This window comes from Pteropus vampyrus, unplaced genomic scaffold, assembly GCF_000151845.1.
Source record: "Pteropus vampyrus isolate Shadow unplaced genomic scaffold, Pvam_2.0 Scaffold161, whole genome shotgun sequence".
Taxonomy (NCBI): Eukaryota; Metazoa; Chordata; class Mammalia; order Chiroptera; family Pteropodidae; genus Pteropus; species Pteropus vampyrus.
Window position 1 is genome coordinate 981,305 of NW_011888942.1, and position 12,110 is coordinate 993,414.

The 12,110-nt window shown below is 32.3% G+C and overlaps 1 pseudogene; it reads left to right on the plus strand.

The window, feature by feature from the left end:
• Window positions 1-11,504: 11,504 nt before the first annotated feature.
• Window positions 11,505-11,623, plus strand: LOC111745704 (annotated as a pseudogene).
• Window positions 11,624-12,110: the final 487 nt, after the last annotated feature.

Sequence of the window (12,110 nt, forward strand, 5' to 3'; positions counted from 1 at the left end):
AAATCCAATGATAATTTAATGAGTTTTTCTTTATAGGTTACCATCTTCTTTTCCCTGAGAATTCTGTCTTTGTCCTTGATTTTTGATAATTTAATACAATGTATCTTGGTGAAGGCCTTTTTAGGATGAGATAATTGAGTTTTCTGTTGATTTCTTGAATTCAAGCTCCAGCTCATTCATTAGATTTGGGAAATTCTCGTCCACTATTTGTCTAAAACTGCTTTCTAATACTTGCACCTTTTCCTCGCCTTTGATAATGCCCATTATTCTTATGTTTCCTCTCCTGATGGTATCAGCTAGTTTTTGCATTTATCTTTCATTATTTTTCATTCTTTAGTTTTTCTCTTTTTCCTTCTGATTTATTTCTAGATTTCTGTCTTCGTTATCACTGATTCCTCCATTTGGTCAACTCTATTTCCAAACTTGCTATTTCATTTTTCAACTCATGCAGTGTGTTTTTTATCTCCAGAAGTTCTATTCAGTTCTTTTTGAGGGTTTCAATCTCTTTGCTAAAGAATTCATTTTGCTCATCTAGTTGTTTTTTTCAATTCCTGAAATTGCCGATATGAATCATTTAGGATCTCATTGAGTTTTTTCAAAAGTACCATCCTGAATTCTCTCATTTAAGTTGCATATTTCTATGTCTGTAAGCTTATTTTCTGGAGATTTTTCTCTTTCTTTCTGGAATGTCTTATCACCTTGGTTATTAATTGTGTTTAATGGATTATTTATCCGTTTAGGCATTAAAGGAAATGTATTCTGGTTTTTTTTTTTTTTTTTTTTTCCCCAGAATGAAAATTGATTCTATATAAAGGTCTCTCTTTAGCCTGTTGCAAAGAAGGCGCTTTTCCTTTGGGTTCCAGTAGGTGGCGTCTAAACCTCTCTGCTTTATATAAAGCCTTAATAATGCCTTTTTTTTAATATATAGATATTTAATCATTCTCACTACCCTCAGTCTCAGTCCCTGTCAGTGTTAGCGACAGTTTTGGTAGCATTTGGTCAGATTCCCCTGGGGGGTGTTTGGTTTTGCAGGATATAGGAGGAGGTGCCTGGTGGGTTGAGGGATGGGTCCTGCGGCTCAGCTTTGGTTTTTCAACCTGGCATGGTAAAAATCAACTGTTGTTTCTCTGCCGTCCTACTTTTCTACCATCCCACTTTTCTGCCGTCCCTGTTTCTGTGCCTTCTACCCTGTTGACTCGGTACTACTGTAAGCCACATGGAGCTCACAGCACTCTCAGGCAGGGCTGTTCAGAGAAGTTGCCACACCTTCTCTCCTCCCCTTCCTCCTACAGGGAGCTCTGGCTGTGAGAGGCACTATCTTTGTTTATCTCAGTCTACCACCTTACACCTGGGATTCTGACCTGTGGTAGCTCTTATGAACAGATCCCATGCTCAGACATGCTGATGTGCAGTGATAGTGTTTCTCCTTGAGTTTTAGATGTTCAGCTTATTGTTGTTTCAAGGGGAGAGATCTGAGGATGTCTCTCACTCCAGCCAATCTAGCATTTACATTTAAGTCTACAGTCTCATTTAAGTTAATTTTTCAGTACAATGTGAGGTGAGAGTTTATATGTATTCTATATAGAAATTAAATTTTCCCATCATCATTTGTTGAAGAGACTTTCTTTCCTCAAGGATTTGTCATAGTACCTTTATAAAAAGCAACTGAATGTGTATACATATGTCTATTTTTGTAGATTTAATTATATTACACTCATCTATATGTTTATCCTTTTGCATTATCTTGGTAATTGTAGCTTCATATTAGGTGTTACAATCAGTTAGTGTAAGACTTTTAACTTAAAATCATTTATGTTATTATAGGTCATTCATTTCCACATATATCTTAAGACCAGTTTTTCAGTTTCTAAATATAATTGGACTAATATTTTTTTTTTTATTTATTGTGGGGTTGACATTTCTAAAAGGATTCCAACACTTAGCTTTATTTTTGATAAGGTTATATATTTATATTAGCTGTTGCCATTTTTGCTTTGTTTTTTGGTTGTTAGTTTGATATTCCTTTTTCAATCCTAATAATGGGGCAGTTAATAACGTATCAGAATAGTCTGGACTGGCAAGGTTGTACTGCTTACCAGTTTGCTAAAGCTATGAGAGAAGACAAAACATTGTCAAGTAATGTATATCTTTAAATATCTATGTTATATATATGGAGATAATATAAATAAACTAGTATATAGATTAATAGAACTATATATGTAACTATAAATATACACATGTAGTAGAGACCTGTGATTTAAATAATTTGATGTCATTCTATGTAAAAGTTTGATTTTAATATAGTGATTATAATTTCATAAAATATCATTCTGTTTATAACCTCACAATATATCTTGATCCACTAAAATATCCAGAAAGCATAAAGAAATCAGTATCAAATTGTTTTGTTCTGGAACCTTGAGAGTTTTCTAGGAGGAAATATTTAAAGTATCCATGAGAAGTTTTAATACACAAGGATTGTTTACTAGGTAAACATACTAAAAGCAAAACATTAGAGCAGATGTTCTTAAACTTTTTGTTTCATGTACTTTGATGACTGGTGAAGCCCATGAACCCACTTACTAGAATAATACTTTTAAATACATACATATTCCATAGGATTACAAAACAAAGTAACAACTCTAATGTGGAATATCTTTTGGTAACCAGGTCACAGTTATTATTTATATTCTATACTTCATTGCCTATAATTATAATAAATTCAAAGAAAATGTTTAAATTAATTAAATGCTACTGAAAATAAAAGCATAATTTTTTTCTTCCTGTATCCGTGGGCTCCGTGGAACCAAGATATGAATCCTTTGGGTATCTATGAACTTCTTAGAATAATATCTAAATTAATGAAAAGAAAATAACAATTATTACAATCAAGGGGAGTATCAATATATTAGTACATTTTTCTAGGTAGGGTATTAAATATTTTACTATCATATATATTGGATGTGTTTAGTAAATAATCTACACTTGTTTAAAATTAGATTTTGGCATATATTGAAGATTATTATCAAATGTAAAAATACTGAAAATTCTGAAACAACTGAAGATTAAAACATACTGAGTTATAGGTTATTTCAGTGTAAAGTCACATTTTCAGTTTAAATATTCTGACACTGTCACATATTTATTAGAATAGAATTTGCAAAGATAAATAATAAGATATGTTCCCAGCTCTTACAGGGTTTATAATCTAAGGAAAGAAAACTTGAATATGCTTCCTAACTGAATTTTTCCCTTCTTTTGCTACCATATTTTTCACCCTAATTATTCTTAGCCTCCTCTAACAGAAGTGTCCGGCCTGTCATAGGGCCTGGATGAGAGTTCCAGGATTTGTCATTAGACTTGCCCATTCTAGGTGGGGGATAATAAACAGACAAACTGACAGCAGAAATTAAGCATGCTGAGCAAGTCCTGATCTTTATGACAGTTTGCAAATGTTAATCTTTATACTTTCAAAAGCTAAATATTATGATTATCAGAGACAGGCCTTCTCCCCAGATAGGAAGAACATAACAGGGAAGATAGAAAGCTGTCCATGAGCACTAAAAGTAAAATTACTATCTAAAAATTCATAAGTATAACTCTAGGGAGAGAACAAGTAGTAGTAAAGACTACCCTTACATATAAGTTGCTGGAGCAAGAAATAATAGTGTGAAAATAGCAGAAGCTCATAGCATGAACTGAGCACAATTAGACCAGATCTGGAGTGGCAGAGGGATACTGAGTTCATCATAAGCACTAGAACTGTGCATCTTGGAGAAAAGTAACTGAGAACAAATTCAATCTAGTGACCAGTGCAATAACATAGCAATGGTGCGTTGTTATAAATTAGGGTATGCAGGAAAGAATATCTCAAACAGGAATAATCACATGAGTAAGCTTAAATTTCAGAAATACTTGGAAGAATCTTTTTGTACTCAAATATATTTAACCAATCAAGTGTTCAGCTGGCAAAAATTCTTAAATCTCTGTCTCTTTTGAAATTGCAAATGATGAAGTAATTTTACACAAAATATCATTAATTGATAATTAACATATGCAACCATTGAGTGGATTTTATTAAGTGTTTACTGTGTACCAGGCACTACATTATTCTAATGGCTACAAAGACAAAACAGTGAATAAAAAAACAACCCCAAATCTAGAGGTATTAAGTGTTCAAATTGAAGCAGAGTACACTTAAGTTACTAAATGTTTATGCAAGTGCCTGTCTGTGCTTGGACCAGGGATAGGGGTCACGGAGAAATTTGAACTTTGGGATGAAGCATGAAAAATGAGTTTGTTTTTTCTAAGCACGTAAAACAAAGGTGAAGATTCTAGGAGAAAAAATGGAACAATGTGTGTAAAACTTAGAAAAATAAAAAGTCGGTATTACCGTGCATTACTGCCTATTGGTATTCCAGTGTTAATAAACTTACTTTACCTCTTTCAGCTAATTTCTATCAGGTTAGGGTGAAACACACTGATGTAATATAAAGGAAACCTAGAAGGAAGAAAAGTACATAAAAGAGACATATTTATTTCTTCCTCTACCAATTGAGATTTGGCCTGTCTTTGCTTGCAAAGGAGAAAGATTTGATTTAGACATGATGATATCCTAAATACTTAACTTTTAGCTTTAGAATTACTTTTACTTTTGAATTTTCAAAATATTTTCTCATGAACTGAGCATATAAAAAAATAAGAGTTTAAATAGCTATTAGAACAATTTAGCAGCATATCTAAAACGAACTGACATTGCTCCCTTACTCCAAGTAGAGGCAAAACTTTCTTCTTATTTCACATAATTCAATCTGTGCTACTCTTGAATTTGTAAGGGCAATAAGAACAAAATAGATATAGACTGCTCATTAACAGCATATATGACTTTTTGATCAGGATGGAGCTTGTTGGTAATTCCATTTTCTGCCAAAGCCATTTCATGGCAAACTAATTGCTGACTATAAAGGTTGTACTCATTATATTACACTGATCAACCCCTGGGGAACAGTGTTAATTTCCTAGCCACCATCCTGCATAAAACTGATTTCTTAAAAGAGCCCCATTAATTTGTACAAGTATTTTAATTTGTGTCTTTCCTTTTTATACTCTTCAACTCTCTAGACTTTTAACACATGTTTTATACCTTATTGTTTAGCCAAGTCATAATCATATGGACAAATAGATGATCTCAAGATGCTTAGTTGTTAACCTTACTGAATCCTACTGTGTAAAGCCTACTTGCCAAAAGAAGGAGATCACAACAGTGGAAAAAGAGGACAGGGTATATATAACTACAGTCAATTACTTCCAGAGGAAAGGCATTTAAATTCTTTAGGCCCATAACATTGATTGGGACCTTCCTCCTAATGAAGGTGGTCTTTTACCTATAAAAAAATAGAATGAGTTATATAGCTATCATCCCTTGTGAGGGGGAAAAAGATGAATCAGTTCAGTGTTGAATGTAAAGAGCATACAGTCATTTTGTTCATATTATCTGAGAAAACCTTTTTTAGAATTGACAATATGTAAACAAAATACATTTTCTACATACTAAAAAGGCTCTGTCTTTCTTTGTATTAGATCAGTTTAAATAAGATATTGATAAATAATTTCAGATTAATTATTCATCTCAGAGATCATGAAAAAGAGGTTAGGAGGAGACATTAAAATTACAATAGAAATGGAAAAGTAGTGATGTAATATAAATAAAAAATAAAATAATTATGGTAAGAGTGTCCCATATATATCTCTTGATGTCCTCCTTGAGGTAACATGCCTAGAAAAGTATGTACTCATTCTATTTACACAACTGTGTACATATATTAAATAGATTTCTAAAATCACGCTTTTATTTTTCCTCATTATCTAGGTTCTCCACTATTAAACTGTGAGATTTGCTTGGTGAAAATGGTACATAAATGTTTTATTCAGACAAGTTGTGTGATGAGAATATCTAATACATATTTTTCACTTTACTGTAATTCAAGGCAATTTCAAATTTTAGATTAGTATAAAAAGAACATGTTTTGTGTAATTTTTTTAGAAAACAGAATATTAAAAATAACTAGTAATATGTTTAAAATAGATGTAGAATGAGTTTTCTCAGATAAGGCTACTAAGTGGATAGAGTGGTATTCTATGCAATCATCAATCACAAGATAGAAAAATGACAATTATAGAAAATATTAATTATGATACATAACAAAGTTAATTTTTATTACACCATTAATATGTATTAAAGAATACCCATTGAGTTTATTATTTTACTATTTAAATAGCAGTATAGCACTTTTCATTTTTATAATTTTTAGTCATATGAAAGAGTTTAGAAACATGATCTAACACATAAAGGGTTTTGAAAGACATTATGATTTAAGTTCTCTTCCTCAGAAGGAAGCATGTAGCACACACTCTCAGAGAGAGAAAAATGATAGTTCTGTCTTTTCCTCGACAGTGATGAGTAGGTGATTGATTGGCAAGCTGGTACTCCTCAGAGCCTCCAGCTAGACAGCTTCCTGTTCTGCTCTGACATGCTGATTACAAAGCCAGGATTCTAGAATGCTTCATCATCCCATGACATAAATAAGAGAACTTGGATAATTCAAAGCTGTCATTCATTCTGTTCATTTAACAAATACATATGGTGCATCAGGCCATGTGCTGGGTTCTTAGGGTAGAGAAAAAAAAGTATTCTGCCTTCAAGAAACTCTGTCTACTTTGGAATAAAACCAATACAAAATAAAAAGCGTATAGGAAGGAGAGATGGCTTAGTAGAGAGGTCTAGTAAACAGAGTCTAGTCAAGAGAGAATCTCCAGTTATAACCACTCCAGTTGTTTTAACAGGGGTATTTTAATATAAACAATTGTAATATTGTTGAAGAACTGTTATGGCCAACAGAAGAACACTAAGTATCACAGTGGTAGTTAATGAAGGAAGCAATTAACACCTCTTATGCTGAGAAGACAGGTTGAAATTATTTACATTTAAAAACACAAAGGAGGAGTTTTGTGGAGCTGAAACTCCAATATATATAAGGAAGATGGCACTTTACACCAGGTATAACGTCTCAGGACCTCGGAAAAAGGACCTCTTGGAGCTGGCACTCAGACTTTGAAGGATGTCTACCAGAAGGATGGTTCTTGAATCTCCAATGGGTCATAATGAGGCTGTTTTGGGGAGTGACAGAAAAAACTGGACACTGAGATGAACTGTTATTAGTACATTAATTGCCACCTCCAAAGTCAAGACACACTTCTGTTGTAATGCTGATAGGAACAAAGACTGAAACTAAAAGCAAAACAAGAAGAACCTTAAACCCTTCTTCCTCTTCCAATTTTTTAGTCTCCCTCCAATGCCTCCAGTGGAAGAAGCTAATAGGGAGCCAGACAGCAAACTGAAATATGGTTTACAGACTCCTTGCTGAGCACAGGAGGGAGAATTCTAATCTGAGAAACCATAATTTATCAAATGTCATGGCACGTAAATGTAGGAAAATTAAGGGCAGTAGAAAAACCCAAAAACTTCATAAGAGAGAGAAGATTGAGCTAATGATGAGACAGTAATCAAGTTTTCAACAGGGTGGTAAGAGACTTGGTATGACTCATTGAGATGGGTGGTTCACAAGAAGGGGAGACAAGATGCATGACTTACCAGAAATGATGATGAAAACACATATTTCAAAAGAGAAGCAGATAAAACTGGTTGGATTAACAGAGTGTCAGGTTATGAAGCTATCGGAGAATAATTTGGATAAAAATTTACTATGTAGCCATTAGACCTTGTAAGAGAGGCTAGTACTATGAGGTAGATATTATTGTTTAAGGAAGCCTGAAGTAGTTATAGGTTTCGGGATGGGTTGGAAGAGGAGGAAGAGAATGAATTAGAAACCAGTAAAGGAACGATTCTCATAGTATAGGATCATGGTGATAAGGATGGCAATAAGAGGGTCAGTGCTGAAAAATTCCTAACAAATTATAAAAGAAAAATTAATCTGACATTAAAATTTGTTTAACATAACCAAAAGTAAACTCCTTACATAGTGAATAGTGCCAACAACTCATTATTTTAAATTTAAAATAGTTTGTAGTTTCCTCAAAAAATCAAACATAGAGAACTACTTTAAGAACAAGAAATTGCACTTCTAGGTATTTTTCCAAAGAAAACAAAAATAATAATTCATAAAGTTTTATGCACCCTTGCATTTATGGCAGCATTATTCACAATAGCCAAGATATGAAAGCAACATAAATGCCCTTCAACAGACAATTGGATAAAAAAGTTATGGTTCATATACATAATGGAATATTACTCGGCCATAAAAAAATGAAGTCTTACCATTTGCAATAACATGGATGGACCTACAGGATATTATGCTGATTGAAATAAGTCAGACAAAGAAAGACAAATACCATATGATTTCACTTATATGTGGAATCTAAGGAACAAGAGAAATGAACAAACTAAACAAAAACAGACTCACTGCTGATTGCTGAAGGGGTGTGGGGTTTAGGGGCTAGGTGAAAAAGGTGAAGAAATGAAGAAGTATAAATAAGCACCTACAAAATAGTCATGGGGATTTTGAGCATAGCATAGGGAATATAGTCAATATTATTGTAATGGTTGTGTGTGGTTCTAGATGAGTGCTAGAATAGGGGGGATGACTTCCTAAATTATATATCTAGTCATTGTGATGCATACTCGGAACTAATACAAAATAATAATACATTTCCAAATAAAATAAAAAATAAATTTAAGATGAATGAACAAATTATTATTTAGAGGGTGAAGATGTAGCTTATAATCATTAAAAATGAGGTGATTACTTATTTCTCATTATCTTGTAAAAAAGGGCACATAAATGTAATTAGACCCTTAAAAGACATCATCCCAAGGCAAGAAGAAGAGAAGGAACAATAAAATGGTAGAAAAATAAATCAAAGACTTAAAAACAATGTTGAAGAGTTGCATGATATGGAACTGGAATGAGGACAACATTTCAAAAGAGAAAAGGTTGTTTAGGTTCTTCAGTTGGGAATAACAAATCAAATAACATGAGGTCTAAGAAGATACAATCTATTTTGTCTTGAAGACTATGACACAACCTTTTAGAGATCAATTTCTGTAGAATTGATGGGACAGAATCTAAAATACAAAGCATTAAAATAAAAGGACTGATTTTTTTAAATGGAAGATTTTAGCAATCAAAAAAATGAAACTAGATTGCTATCTGTCACCATACACCTAAATTAACTCAAAATGGATCAAAGACCTAAATATAAGATCTGAAACAATAAATCATGTAGAAAAAACATAGGAACTAAACTTATAGACCTTGGATTTAGAGAGGATTTTATAACTTTGACCTAAAAGGCATGTAAGTAAAAGCAAAAATAAATAAATGAGACTAAAAAGCCTCTGCACAGCAAAAGAAACAATCAACAAGACAAAGAGGCAACCAACTGAATGGGAGAAGATATTTGCAAACAGCACCACCAATAAGGGCCTAGTACCCAAAATATACAAAGAACTCATACGACTCAACAACAAAAAAATAAAAAAAATCCAATTAAAAAATAGGCAGAGCTTTTGAACAGACACTTCTCCCAAGAAGGCATATAAAAGGCAACAGACATATAAAAAGATGCTCAACTTTACTAACTGTTAGGGAAATGCAAATCAAAACCACAATGAGATACTACTTCACACCTGTTAGAATAGCTAACATCAACAAGACAAGTAATAACAAGTGTTAGAGAGATGGCGAGGGGAAAGGAACACTCACACTGGTGGTGGGGATGTAAATTGGTATAACTACTATGAAAAACAGTATGGAGTTTCCTAAAAAAACTAAAAATAGAATTATCATATGACCCAGTAATCCCTCTTCTGGGTATCTATCTCCCAAAATGGAAAAACATTATCTATAAAGATATATGCACCCCAGTGTTTATTGTAGCATTATTCATGTGGCCAAGACTTGGAAACAACCGAAGCTCCCTTCCAGTTGATGACTGTATAAAGAAGATGTGGTATACATACATAATGGATTACTACTCAACTATAAGAAAGATGAAATACTTCCATTTGTGAAAATGTGGGTGGGTCTTGAGATAATCATGGTAAGAGAAATGAGACAAAAAAAGTTGAGAACCGTATGATTTCGCTTATATATGGGATATAAAACTGAAAGCAACAAACAAATGTGACAAACAGAAACTCATGGACACAGACAGTAGAATAGTGGTTACCAGAGGGAAAAGGGGAGGAGGAGAGGTAGTGATAAAGGGGGTCAAACATATGGTAATGTAAGGAAATTTAACTTTGGATGTTGAACATACAATGCAATATACAAATGATGTATTATTGAATTATACATTTGAAACCTATATAATTTTATTAACCAGTGTTGCTCCAATAAATTTAATAAAAAAGAAACAAGGTAATATGACAATGCTCAAGAAAGTTATTTTTGAAATTAGAAGGCATTATAGTTAATTCTAAAGTGTTAGAGTGAACTTTGCTTCTTTATATGTTGCAGTATTATAAAATTAAAGAAACCTTAGCTTCTACTTTTTATAAAAAGCTTTATGTGCCCTACTGCCATGAACTAAATACACTGCATATATTACTACATTTAAGATATATATTATGCTTATTTAATTAATCAAGAGACTAACTTTAAGAGACAAAGGTGCATCATTAAGGTCACAAGTAAAGTAAGTATTAGAATCTCCAATTATTGTAATGGATTTGCCTGTTCCTTTATTTTTCAGTTTTTAAATGATTTTGAAGCTCTTTAATTAGGCACATATGCATTTATGATTTTTATGTATTCCTGATGAATTGACTTTTATTTATTATAAATTGTCTTTTCTTCTAAGACTCATATTTTAATTTCCACATTGATAATATAGACAAAACAGACCCTTATTGTTTACTTTTTGAATGGTTTACTTTTTCACTCTTTTATTAAGGCTAATTATGTATTTATATTTCAAATTTATCTCTTTTAGACAGTATGCAGTTGGGACTGCCTATTTTATCTAGTATGATATCTTTTAATGGAAATATTTAGTTAATTTACATTTAGTGGAATTACTATGTAATTAGATTTGAAGTGTCCATTGTTTACTTTTTCTCATTTGCACTCTTTCTCATTTCCTGCCTACTTTTGGATTAACCAAAACTTTTTAGTATTCTATTTTAATTAATCAACTGGTGTTTTTAACTATATATATTTTAAAAATTGTTAACCTAGGGATTACAATATTTTATTTCTTATCAAAATCTACATATAGATAATAGTATGCTTCATGTAAAATATAAGAACATTGCATGATTTAGTTTCCTTTATACTACCACATTATTGATAATATAGTTTTCATATATTTTACATCTATGTATATTATAAATTTCACAATAGATTTTTTTGCATTTAAATTGTCAACTGACTTTTAGATAAATAAAAAGAAAAATGTATATGCTCTTTAAAGTTACTCAGGTAGACTACGGCCATGCCACCCTGAACAAGCCCGATCCCATCTGATCTCGGAAGCTAAGCAGAGTCGGGTTTGGTTAGTACTTGGATGGGAGACCACCTAGGAAGCCCAAGTGCTGTAAGCGTAAAAAATAAAAAATAAAGGATTGTAAACTGACAAAGTCCTTGTAATCTGTGACCTCAACCAAAGGTTGCCTCACCTGAAAAAAAAAAGTTACTCCTTCTAGTGTTAATTTTTCTTTCCTATAAATGCATGTTTTTAAAATTAAACTTATTCGGTTGACATTGGTTAATAAAATTATATAGGTTTAAAGTGTACAATTCAATAATAGGTCATATGTATATTGCACTGTGTGTTCAACGCCCAAAGTCAAATTTCCTTCCATTATCATATATTTCTCTCCACTTAGGCTGCTATCATTTCTCTGCAGCTTGAACAAATTACTCCTTATTTCTATATAGTTTAGATACAGTGGTTACAAATTTTCTCAGCTTTTATTGGCCTAAAAAAGTATATACCTTCATACTTGAATGATGTTTTTAATGAATATTGAATACAGGTATTCCTTGCTTCCTATGATTTCAGTACGTATGAATTTCAGTTACCGTGGT